The sequence below is a fragment of the Rhea pennata genome, chromosome 17 (assembly GCF_028389875.1).
Source record: "Rhea pennata isolate bPtePen1 chromosome 17, bPtePen1.pri, whole genome shotgun sequence".
Classification (NCBI taxonomy): Eukaryota; Metazoa; Chordata; class Aves; order Rheiformes; family Rheidae; genus Rhea; species Rhea pennata.
The window spans coordinates 3,951,617-3,964,788 of NC_084679.1; the positions used below are offsets into that span (position 1 = coordinate 3,951,617).

Here is a 13,172-nt window from a genome sequence, read left to right on the forward strand (position 1 = left end):
ACCAAGGATTACTCCTTAAAAATCAGCCTGCTATAGAGCAGAAAGCAGGGCAGCAGGAGGATAACTCAGCAACCAGTGATTATAAAGGGAAATAAATTATCATTACAATACAGCTGTCCTCAGTATCATTTTAAAAGATTACTCCTACTGAAACCACATCTTGAGCCTGGTAAGACAAGCAGGATTCCGGAAAAGCAGATCACTTCCAAATGTGCCCAGCAGAACTTAATTCCCAGTGGCAAGTTCTGCAACTTCCAGAATTACATCTTTACTCTAAGCTGGGCTGTGAACCAGAAAGCTGCCATGCAGCAAAGCAATTTGCTTCATCAAGTATTCAAAAGGGTCAGCTCTTCCCAGTTTTTATTCCTCAAACCCAGTCCTTCAGCTCCTTCAGCTATTTGCTATTTATGCACACTGTTCATCTGAACTTGCCCAGTACTTGTAAGCATTCACAAGTCTTTAGATAAGGCTTACTCTAATCATAAACAGCAAAGCTCAAACAGAAAGATCTCAGCAGTAGTCAGAGTTACTGACAGAAAGGAAATTATATAGCAGGTATGGAGAGAAAGCTTGAGCATGTATGTTACATATTTAAATGAAGTCAACAATTCTCCAAATTTCCCCCCTCCCTTTTTTTTTGAAGGCTGCAATTGCAAAGGTAAGATTCTTACCAAAAATAATCAAACAGCTCTTCTTGTCACAGTGGGAGAGGAAGAGGGCAGGGGAGAGGCTGAATAGCACATAATTAATATCCAAGCTTACTGTGGAACAGTGAGAAAGCATGGCCAGGAGGAGGGGAAAAGTCAAACTAGAGGAAAGGAAAAAGAAAAAAAAGCCCATAACAATCCAGAGAGTTTAGATACTTGATGCACTGTCACAAGAGATAAATTGTCCACAACAAAGTAAGCACAGATGAGGAGTGACCCATGAAATGTGTGATGTACACAGAGGAGCAATGCCTCTCTCATCCTACACTGTTATGCACTCAAAGAGAAACATGAAGGGAGTATGATTCATGCTTCCCTGCTACATAACCCTATTTACACTTCTGCCTCCTTTTTGGCTCTGGTTGAAGGCTGGGAAAATGCTTGATTTCTGCAAATGAGTCCCTTAATAAATTAGGGAAGCTTCTCATTATGGAAAAAACCATCCCCAGTGAAAGTCAGGGCAAGCAAACACAGTGACTATTAAATACAGAGAAAACTCAAGAAATATACATTATTACATCTTAATTTCTTACCTTCCTTCTTAATTCCTTACCTCCTCGATTTTTAATCAACTCGTATTTTTTTCTTCCATTAAATATTCTTTTAACTGGCATATTGCATCATTGTCCCACTGCTGTTTCAAGGATTTCCCCCTCCCAAATACTAACTTCTCACTTTAAACCCCAAATCTGTTAACACCCATGTAGATAGTTTAATGAACCTGAGGGCTGCTTTGTGCTACGCTGAGCTTTAGTAGAGAGAAGGGGAGAGGAAAACAAAACAAAAACAAAACAAAAGAGTAAAAGCCAAAGTCCTCCAATTCTACAAAGACCCTGTTCCACCAACTGATCAGACCAAAACCAGCTTCTCCCACCAAGGCTTTGCCATCGCCCCGCTCCCTTCCTTTGCACGAAGCAAGCCAGCCCACCTGCAGCATCGGGCTGCGTCTCGGACGCTCCTCTTCCCAAAGCGCGTACTCTCAGGACGCAATAACCTCTCTTCAGGCTAAAAGCACACAAAAAAATAGTTGCAGGTTGAAGAACATGCAGGAGCAGCAAAACAGAACTATCATTTCTGACATTACCCCGCTGGTGAGTCATCAGTTAATTCCTGTTTGTCAGTTCCTATAAAGACCAAGATCTACAAAGGCAGCTGAGGCCAACAGACCCTGGATTCAGAAGGCAGCTAGGCTCGGGCCCAGGTGCCCAGAGGCAAAGACACCCATCTCCCCTTCAACTGAAGGGACAGCGTCCTTCCCTCCAGCCTCTCGCGCAGCTACGAGAACCCCGGCGGTGCCTCGCCGCCGCGTCCCGCGCGGGCTGACCGCGCCGGGGGGAGCCCGGGGCCGCCGCGGTGCCGAGCGGCCCCCGGCGCGGGGGGCGAGCCTCGGGCGGCCGCCCGCGCCGCGCGACGGAGGCGAGGCGAGACGCGGCACGGGCGCCGCGGGGCGGCTGTCTGCACAGCCCGCCCTTCGGTTCAAAGCCCGCCCGCCGGCCTGCACGGGGAGGGGGGAGCGAGGAACGTTTGTATTTAATGGCAGGGACCACATGCTAATTTGCAGTCTCTGTACCAAAGTGTCCAAAACGTCGCTTGTGCTGGACGAGTGCTTTATTCCCTCTGCTCTCGCGCTCCGGTTCTTCTTTCCCGTGGCGACCCACCGAGTCCTTCCCATGCTTTCGCCGTCTCCCCTACAACGAACTCTGTTCGATCAAAGCTTTGCAGAACAGAAAAGTCCGCTCCCCTGCTGGAGCCAGCCAAACCAGGCTGTTTTCCCTAGAAGGAACAGCTTTTAAATTTAATTCTAATCTTCTACAAGTCCGAGCTGGGAAAGCTGGAGATCAACACCACCAAAACAAACCAAGTCAGCAGGGACCAGAAGAGTCAAGTCCGTTATCCTGAACACCGCTTCCCCACACCCCGACTGCTCTGCCGACTCAGCTCAGGGTTTCCAGATCTGCCCACGAGGGGACCGGGGCTTGCTCAGGGTCAGCACAGCCTCCTCCACGGGGGATCAGAGGTAAAGCGTTCAAAAGTCCCATTAAAAAAGTAGCAGCCTTCTGATGTTTAAGTGGCTTAATGCTTTTGGAAAACAAGGACTTAGTACCTTGCTGATCCAGTACGCTATTGGAAAATCGTGTTTCTACTGCTTAAAAGCTTGCGGCTCTAGGAAAATTTGAGTTACAGAATAGGTTTTCAGCAATAAAGCCTCACATTGAGCAGCCTGAGTTCTCCTAAGCTAATTATCAAAAGCCAATGCTGGCAAGGCATATTACCCACTTAATAGATTCAATAAAAGATTGTTCATTTGTGCACATTTTGAAAGGGCAACCCTTTCTGCATCTCTCCTCTTCCACTGTTATATTTAAATACATTAATATTTTAATCTAAAAGCACAGGCAATTTATCTCTTCTTTAAAAATAAATAAGGTGGGGAAAGCGAACATTTTTTGAAAGCGGTATCTAGAGAAACATTTTAATGTAGATACAGACATGCTTCAATTCTCCTAAAGCATACAAAAGGGCAGCTCCAAGGTTGCATGGGACTAGCAATTCTGGATGCCCAAATTGAGATCTGTCAATCTGTTAAAAGAAGCCCAGTTTTCAGAAGACAAAAAACCCACAACCATCTATTAATTGCTTTTGCAACGTCAGAGGAGCAAACAGACTTCCATCACTTCAGAGAAATATTTCCTTCCACGTTAAAAAGACAAATAATAATACTAATAGAGAGACAGGAGGAGACAGACAGACATCTGGGTTATGTTCCAAATGTAATTAGAAGCCTGACAACAGGGCAGAATAATGTCAAACAAATTACGAGCAATGTGTTTTCATTCACAGGGTGACAAGTCAACAAGCAGTCAGTTAACTTTAAGACTGATTATGTACCGATTCCTTAAATAAAATAAACACACTCACATACACGTAAAGCAACGGGAGTCCAAACACACCATCGATTTCCCTTGGGCAGGGCTGAACATCCCAATTATATCCGAGAAGTTGGCTGAGAAACAACGAGTATCGAAAGAAAAAAGAAACAACAACAGCAACAAATCCCTGACGGCGAAAGCCACCGTTCCTTTGCGGGTGCCCAAGCTGCTTCGGGTGCTTCGGACCCCACTCTTGGGGCTGCTGAGCATCCTCCCCATTGACCCCTCCTGCGGGTCCGCTCCCCGCGGACGGGGAAGGGCTTCCGCGGTGCCCGGGCAGCCCCCTCCCACGCCAGGGCTTTCGGCCAGGGTGAGGGGACGCGACCCCTCGAACCACGTATCCCCGTGCGTTTACCAGCGCAGCTCGTTAGCAGAGAAGCGCACGCCGAAGACTGCTGCCGGAGCCGGCGATCCCCCGGGAAGCCCCGATCGGGCCTCGCAGGAAAGCGGTGCCTTTCCTTCTCCGACATCCCCGGGCAGCTCCTGCTCCGCAGCGCGGCTCCCCGCCCCGGGGCTGCCCCGCGCCCCAGCCCTCGGGGCCTCTGCCTTCCCCGTCAGCGCCCGAAGGGAGCAACTCTGCAACGCTTCGGCTCTCCGCCGCCGAGGCGGCACTGCGAACCCCGCCGCCGGGGCGGCGGAGGGGGAAGATGTGCGACGAGGCAGCATGACGGATGAAGGAAAAAAGGTTACAAAAGCAGAACAGACTAGAAAGGCACTTATAGGATAATAATCCTTGCCTGTGCTTCTAATTATATCTGTAATACTTAAAGCTAAAAGGATTTTAGAAGGCCAATTTACTTCTCATCCTCTGTGCCACGTTCTGCTGGCGTTTGCCCCAAACGCCTGAAGACAAAATGGTTGGTTTCAGGATCCGCTACCGCGCGCGAGCTGGGGCGAAACCTTCCTGGAGAACCTGCCAGGTCAGCGGCGGCACACGCCGCACCAGGCCCCGAGCGATGCCTGGGGCAACCTGCGCCCAGAACGCCTCAAACCTGCGTTTTCAGGCTCAAGAAAGCCCCAGCTGTTCATTAGCTGAAGGCTGCTAGTAGGTTCCCACCACCCCAATCTCATCTCGCAGCTTGTGTACCGGTTCTCCGGCTGCCACGTGAAAGGTGCCAACGCAGAGGCAGGGAACCCAAGCCCCAAAGGGTGGGAATCGGTCTCGCCGGGAGAGGAACAAGCCGAGCGGCCCCGTCGGACACACAGCTGCTCTCAAACCTGCCCGCGGACACGCGGATCCAGCAACGCCGCTGCAGTAATGCCGGGCACCTCCTGGCAAAAATAAACAAACAGCAAAGCAGAAACCCACGGAACAGCACCAGATAGTAAATCAGACGTCAGCTTGAAACGCTGCAAAAAGAAATGAAGCCGTTTGGAACGGGCTATGCCAAAGCTCGCCCGAGCCGGGAAGCGACACCTCTGCTCTCTGCCAGGCGCGAGAGACGGGCTGGAAGAACGACAGCTCTGCCCAGGCAGAGGCAGACAGCGGTGGAGGCATTTTGTTAGATCTCTCTGGACTCTTCAAGTGCTTCTTTAGAGCTTTACTTAAGTGATTTATGAAGCTTCAAAGCTTGCAGCCATAAACAAGTTCATTCTGATTTTGTCTCTGCGGCACGAACTGACCTAAACTCCTCGAAAATTTAAAACAAACAGATAGGAAATAGTATGCATTAGATAAGCAAGCAAAGACATAAATTGTAATCATAAAGCTACTCGGAGCAGAGCGCTCTGGAGAGGAAAAAATACTTAGCCTACCTCCTCGCGAACAGCCGGGCTTCGGCGCAACCCGGAGCGCCGTCGCTCTAGAGAGGCACGGCGCCCCGCGAATTTTAATGCCGCGTGCCTGACTTCACGAAACCAACCCAAATTTCAGAACACAAAAGCCCGCAGCAAGTCCTTCGGGCAGAGGTCGTAACGGGAAGCATTTTGAGTTGGAAATAAACCAACATAACGACAAACGCAGCAGCGCACTCCCGGAATTAGTGTTACCGTCTGAAGGGAACGGGACCGTCTCCGCGCTCGCGATCTGCTGCACGATTCAAGAGCTTTGCACATCGCTGCTAATCAGCATTTTCTGCTCGGGAATAGGGGGAAGGGAAGGACTTTGGAAAAAGAAGAAAAATGACACCAGGGATGTCGTTATAACCGTTCAGAATACTTCAAGTCATGCTTCAGATGCTGCAGTGGGAGATCTTACCCAACAGCTTTGGGGAACAAGGTGGTAATATTTATCACCACATTCCCCAGCTCAATATGCTGAAAGCAGTCTAAAAAAGAAGAAAAAAAGAAAGAAAAGGAAAAGGAAAACTTACACACACCTGCCTTAGAACAGTGAAGTTTCTTTCATTACTTATAACTGAATCAAACTAGAAACGCGGGCTAAGACGACAGCCTTGTCCCACCAAGACAAACAAGCTTTTGCAAGAGGACAAAACCGCTCCAGTATATTGGGTGTAAAGCGATAAATCTAAAATTCTCTCTCGCACTGGGGAGGTCGATTCCAACGCGCTCGCGAAGCGGCTCAGGCGCCTCCCGCGCGGCCACCACCCTCCCAGCTCGGCTTTGCCCGGAGGCGCGATGTGCCGCGAACACGCCTGGTTTTGGAAGAGGACTCTCTCCCCGCTGCTGGTTTCCCAACTTTCTGCTTTGTAGAGCTGCGCGAAGCGAGGACGCGCGAGCGCAACCCGAACCGCAAGGTGCAAACGAAACCGCGCGAGGCCCTCGGCGGCTCCAGCCAGGCGCTTCCCAAAGCGGCAGGGAAAGCACCGGCCCCGCCGCGCCGCCTCTGCGGGCGCTCCGAGCAATCCGCTTTAGAAAACCAGCAGCAAGTCACGTTCACGTCTCCCTTCTCGTAACAGCGTAACTTGAGCGTGCTTTAACCTAGCCTTCGCGTCGCTAAAGAAACACCCAATTTAACAAAGCGCCGCGGTATCGATTAAGGACTGAGCGAACGATACCTTCGCATTACGTTACGCCCGTTAGCCTTTGATTGACGGGTACGCTTTGGTCAGCTCTGTTTTTGAATTCAGGATGCTGGTATCCTGAAGGATAGCTCTTTACTCCACTGAAGTAGCACTTGCTATTAAAAAAAAAAAAGAAGAAAAAAGCACTCTCAGAGAGCGAAGGAACATCTACAAAGCAGGCAATTAAGCGCTAAACAGTCTTTCTCTGTATATGAGTTAAAAATAAAAAGGTAATAAAACTCTGAAATCTAAACGTCTTTGCTGCACGTGTTTTTGGTAGAATAGTTAGTTCCAAATAATTCAGCTTGTGCTTTGCTGCCAAGAGGGAATCGAGCGAGACGATGCAGGCTCCTTGCTAGGTTGCCAGGAATAGGTGTCATGGAAAGCAGATGCCTCCACGGACGGACAACTGGTCGATCCGACACGTCGGTTAGAAAACAAACCGATCTCCCAAAACAGTTTTCAGGAAAAATAAATAAATAAATACGACTCATTTTTGTCTGTCTCTAGCCCCAGAGGACGTCCTGGAGAACAACAGGCGCCTTTTCTCTCATTTTTCAAATGGGTAAATCCAGTTCAGCCATTTCTTACACTATATGGGTACAGGTAAGAAGAAAAACACTTTGTGGATCATAAAGCATTGGTTTCATGCCAATGGGAGCGGTATGTTCTCGGTGAAAAGGTTATATTTTTCTTTTTATTTACATGTGAATCCACGGAGCTTACTGCTATTGTATCCAACTACCTGCTGTCACACCCCTGTACCACTAAAAAAAAAAAAAAAAAGAAGGAAATAAAAGGAAGAAATTACCCTTTAAAACAAGCTTTTTTTTTTTGTGCTGAAGTCGTCAGTGAAGAAATATAAAATACAATTGTAACAAGCTCAGATTGCTGCTTTAGACTCTAATGGCTTCAGAGCAGTAATTAAGGCTTTTTCCTGAGTTCATAACCGTGCTGTAACGCATTTATCAAAAGCGCGTTGCCGCAGCGGACACATCCCCTCTTTGTGCAATATTCCGACAGCTCCCCTTGGACACTATCGGTAAATAAAATCTTATGTGGTCCAATTAAAGAAAGCATCAATCCAAATCACTTCTCCGTGGCTATCTTGTCTTGGATGCACCGCACCATCGAGTTTTTAAACGGAAAATGAACAAGTGTTTTGGATACTGTGAGAAATCTCCTCTCCAGAACCACGCTGGGCTGCGAAGCCGCCCAAGCCCGTGCGATGCAGAGCCCGCTCCAGGCGCGGGGACACGCGCCGGGCACACGCGCGAGACCCCCGCTGCCCAGCGACGGCTGCCCGATGGGCAAACGCAAGCGGGCGAGGACTGCCACGACCCGGGCTGAGCGCAGCTGAAATTGGGCTGAGCGACATGGAGCATCCGGAGGGTCCGCTGCACCTGGGAAGCTCTGGACACTCCAGCCCAAACAGGCTTTACCCAGAGGACGGAGGCAGGGAAAAAGAGGGAAGGCTCAAAGCACGCGCAGCCTTCCTCCCCTTGCGTCAGCAGAAGAGGTTTCGACGGCGTGCGCTGGCCAGCCCGCAGAAACGACGGCTCCAAGACTTCAGGGCGGCGATAGCCGAGAACGCATCACCCTTCTTCTCAGCACCTGGAAGGTTTTGAACCAAGCAGGTACTTGGTCTCTCAACTGCTACCCAGGGGCAAATTTGAGAGTTTGTTTAAATATAGTATTATTATTAGGCCAGCACTCAAGCCAGAAGTAGCAATCCCCAGTCCACGTAAGGGATGCAAAGCCCTTAGCACCCCTTACCTGTTTAATCAGAGTTACCTGCTTCCTCGGCGTGGGAGGGCTCACGCTCGTGATGTCTGACTGCTCCTCGGTGCAGCAAGAGCTGCGGGCAGTAGCCTGACCAGGACACTCGACAGCGTAGCTCTGCCCCTCTGATTTTAGTATCCTATGCAAAAATTCACCACCGAATTCCCCTAACAGCACCGGCGAGACAGGCAACGCGGACAGGCGGCAGGCAAAGGAGCTCGGGGGATTTTGTCTCTGGATTTGTAGGGGGCAATTAGTCAAGAAGCCTTCTAGAAAGCCCGGAGCGAACGGAGAGTCCTAGAATTGGCTACTGTAAGCGAAAAGCACAGTTCAAACACCGAAATGTCCTTCACCAAGCTGATCTTTAAAGTACCTGGAAGAGCTGCACCAGCCTCTATTTAAAAATAAATAAATATTTTAAAAAAAATGAAAATAAAATCATCATTCAGAAACAGACTAGCAAGCTTTCATTCAGTGAAGTCCTGCCAGAACAAAATTATTTCCTGGTGCTAATGGGCTCTTAGGTTTTTGTTTTTTAAAATCATAAAAAATAAACAACAATACACTTAGCAAGGAATTTGCCACAGATCTCCCTCAACAAACCCTTTCTCCATTCAAACCCTTCCCGACAAGAACTGAGCTACCAACTCACCAGTAATTTCTTCCTCATTAGGGAAAAAGTAAAATGAAAGTTCAGAGCCTGAAAACATTTATTTCGTTCTAGGCGTATGTTAAGGGCCTCCCTGCTGCTGGCACGCACCAGCAGTCCCCTCTGCCTCTGTTAACTCTCTGCAGAAGGGAAGAGGAAGAAATGCTGAGCTTATAAGGTGCAACCAGAGGCCCAAAGTAAACATTAATTTAGCTTTATTTATACCAAGAAGATTTATTTATTTCATTTATTCCAAGAAGAACAGGTCCAAAGGCTCCTGGCAAAGGCATCGCGTTTGGCAGCTGGGGAGGTTGCCATCGTGCCGTGCCAGGTATTCCCCTACCAAACCACCTGCTCTTGGCACATCCCAAAACACTGGATCCCTCTCCGACTTCCCGGAGCTCCCGACGGCTCCTACCTGCTGCTCCCGACGGGCCGCTCGGCCGATGCCCCGCCGCGGGCACCGTCCCTCCCGGGCGGCCGACTCGCTTCGCAGCCGGGTTGAGCGGAGAAGCGCGGGAGGCGGGCGAGCCTCCGCGCCGGCCGGGCGACACGCCGCCGAGGCGCGCGCTCCCCGAAGCGGAGCCCGGCCGCGGAGAGGCTGGCACAAGCTGTTCCACCAAACACGCCAGCTTATTCCTTGTTAAAAAAAAAAAAAAAAAAAATTGCACAGACTAAACGAACCAACTCCAATAAACTTTTATTGCTTCCTACACCCAGTTCTCTGAGGAGTCCTAGCAAAACCTCAGCCTGCCATGGAAAACGCTGGGGTTTGGATGCAACACAGCCCGCGGGGCGGACAAATAACTCCTGTTCACATGCTGGCCACCAGAAGCGTCAAACAGATATTCAGGACAGATTCAGCCCCCAAGCAGAAAAGAAAAACCACTTCATCCGCACTTAGGAGCTGGTCACACCCTTGAGCTCTCAGGAGAAGTTTTCCAGCTTGTAAAACCCTCCGGATTCAACCGGGGAGAAACCACAGCAGCCGGCGGGGCGAGCGCCGCCTGCGCCGGGGAGAAGGCGGGTCTCGGCAGCCCGGCGCACGGGCCGGGACGCGGCCGGCGCCGGCGCCTTGCAGCACCCCGCCGCAAACCAAGGCGTGGGACCCGGACGGGCCGCGCCGCGGGGCTGCCTACGCAGAGGGCAGCGCGCCGCTCCGACTCGACGCCGAAGTCTTCCTCGCAGCACGCGCCGCCCGGCTGTCCGTTACCGACCCCAAAACCACAGGGCGCGGGGCACTGCTTTACCTAAGGCCACGAACAGGAGACGCAGCAAGACGAGCCGCACACGCGGCTCAGACACCTTGGTGTTTTCCAGAAGGTCATTTCACGTGGCTTTTACACTTCGCTTATCAAATTATATTTGAGTAGGTGCAGCCATCTCCATTCAAGAAACCACCCTGCAACCTTTTCCTTCAAAAAGGGAAATAAACACTATTTCTAAAGCATTTTGCACGAGAGGATGTTCAAGTCCTTCACCGGCACTCTGCCTCCTGGAGGCCCCGAAGCCGACAGCCGCCCTTCCTCCAAAGGGCTCCCGCGGTGCGGAGCGGGGAGCTTTGCCCGCCACGACGCCGGCGGCAGCGCCTCGGATCTCCACCGCCTGCGCCCGCCCGAGCCAGCGCTGCCGCCCGTAACGAGGGGCCTTTTACCGCCCGCGTTTTTCTCGCGCCTTCCTCGCCATCGCAAGCATCCCCAGGTTTGCTCGCAAGTCATTCCATTAGGAGCGAACAGGCTGCGGCTCCCTGGCAGCGGGATTCGCCGCAGGGAATCGGGCAGGGAAGAGCGCTGTCGTGCCAGCCACCTGCACCCCCCCCTTCCGCCCAGGGCCAGAGGCAGCGCGCAATTGCATTATGCCAACTAAATAAAATTATTCCCCCCCTGTTCCAAGACATAAAACAAGCACGTTATTATAGTCATAGCCACCGTGATTTAATAATTTAAACAAAAAGACACGCACAACGATAGGAGCATACGAAGCAGCGCAGCACTTCATTACTGCTGGAACTGTCATTTAGGATCCCCAAAACCAAAGATGCTCCTGAAAATTACAAGTGCAAGTGCGTCCCTTCGAAATTACAACTTAATCATATAGCATGCAGCACAGAGCTTTAAAAACTCCTGTGATCTTTTGGTTTTTTTCTCTCCATGATGGGGGGGGGAAGCTCTCAGAGATAATAAAACATTTAACATATCAGTGGAAACAGATTACTTATGAAACAGGATTTGCAATGCAAAAAGCAAATGGCGAAGCATCACCTTCTCGCTCCACCTTCCCCCTGGGTTGCTGTCGGAGGCTCGCCTGCTCCTCCACGGCGGGCCAGCGGCACAGACAGCAGCCCGCTTCCCCTCCTCCCTTCTGCAGGAAAGGGCTCAGCCCGCTCCCGGAGCGGCGCGAGGAAGGAGCCGAAATGCAAGCCAGCCACCCGAGGTCTAAGTGCCTTGAAAGCTCTAGACCACGCTGTACGGAGAAGTTAATCTAGTAAAAAGGCTTTGGGCACTTAGCTACAGCCCAAATATAGCTCTTCGCCAAGACTGAGGACAATATGTTATTAACTAAAGTTTAATTATATCCACAAACATACATTTCTAGCTGTGGCATATAACCATGTCTCTGCAGATTTTATTTTGTTCTTCTAGTGGTCCTATTAAGAAATTAGCTTTGTGTTTACTTTCATAGTCCAGAATACACATGTATCGGATATTAAATTTGCTCTTGTTTTGTTTCCATAGGAATTTTACTGCTTCCATGTTAATTAAATTATGTCAGGAACAGACAACACTTTACAAAGGACCCTCTAATCAGTGGCTAAAAAGGGATGGCTGTAATACTGTATTTATGTAAAACCCGCAAGATTATTTTCAAAAGACAAAGCACGATCTTAAAGCGCAAGCTATTGTCTCCCCACCCATCAATGCAGAAATTAAGCAGTGAGGACAAATCTTAATTATTACGTTTGCAATGCTTTGCGTTAGGTGAGATAAGTGTGCAAAAAAGCATCATTCCCTGGAGAAATTAGAAGATTCCAGCTCCTCACGACACACAGACCATTTATTTAAAAGAAATCTGGCAGGAAAAAAACCAAAAAACAGAAGTCTGCAGCAGACATCTACCAGGCCTCTACAGCCAACAACTGCCCCGCACACCTCAGCGGGGAAAGCTTCCCCACCTCAAAGACCCAACACCACTCTGACGTATAAAAAAAGCGGTATGGAAAGGCTTCCCGCTACCCCAAAAAACAACCCGACAGGCCAACTGCCACAGCAGCTATGCGAGCAGCTATGAATATTTTATACCCTCCCACACTTCCGAGCGCATCAGCTGAACGTGCAAGCGAAGAGCACGTGCTCCTCCACCCTAATGGAAGGGGCAGAATTCAATTAATGACACCGACTTCAAAAGTCGGCAGAGACTCCACAAATGGCTCATTCGGGAAATTTTTCTTCCTGAAAGCTTCTGCACACAATAATAAAGTAACCATTGCAAGCATTTATTTATTAATACAGAAAGATTTATTTATGAGAGATCTGCAATCAGCTTAACTTGTGAAAGCGCCGCTGGATGCAGCTTAGCCCTTGGCTGGGGTTTCTCGTCTGCATTTGCATCGGGGAGCAGCGCCCGTCAGCGCCGGGGTCGGCTTGGAGCAGCCCGGGCGACACCCGGACACTCGCAGTTGTTGTTCTGGCTCGAGGCTGCCGACGCCGGCGGTCACCCCGGCTCTGCTTTTACGCCCAACTCCAATACGACAGAGGGAAAGAGGCGGATTTTGCAGGCAAGGAAGTGTCCCCTCCCCGCTTCCTACTGTTGCCTTATCCAAATGGGTTTGCCACATTCTTCCATTAAGATTTCACAGAGCCCAGAGAGTCAAAAAAAGGTCTTTTAGGTCTTCAAGGAAGCAGATTTACACACTGTTTCAGCTGTTGCTCTTACAAGGGACAAACCCAAACCAAAGCCTTGCCCAGTTCCCAAGGATCTGGATCCTAGTCCTCTTCAGCTGGGCCTCCATCGCTCACAGTCATGGCGAAAACAGTGAGACCAAGCAGAGCTAGAGACAGCAGGGCCTGCACCGAGCGTACTGCGAAATTCAGCACAAGGGCAGGCGTAGAAGCAAGGCAGCTCTTCCAGCAGCAGCACCCTG

At 50.2% G+C, this 13,172-nt stretch overlaps 1 protein-coding gene across 9 annotated transcripts in view; it reads right to left on the bottom strand.

Moving 5' to 3' along the window:
* The window catches only part of PITPNM2 (phosphatidylinositol transfer protein membrane associated 2), a 124,123-nt gene that overhangs the window by 87,236 nt on the left and 23,715 nt on the right, over positions 1–13,172 (bottom strand). Inside the window, exon 1 of one of the 9 annotated variants that reach the window (XM_062589674.1) lies at positions 1,636–1,666. The exons of the other annotated variants lie outside the window; for them this stretch is intronic. The gene's annotated coding sequence lies outside the window, so the exon portion shown is untranslated. Of the gene's footprint in view, positions 1–1,635; positions 1,667–13,172 lie in introns of those variants that run through there. 9 annotated transcript variants of the gene reach the window in all.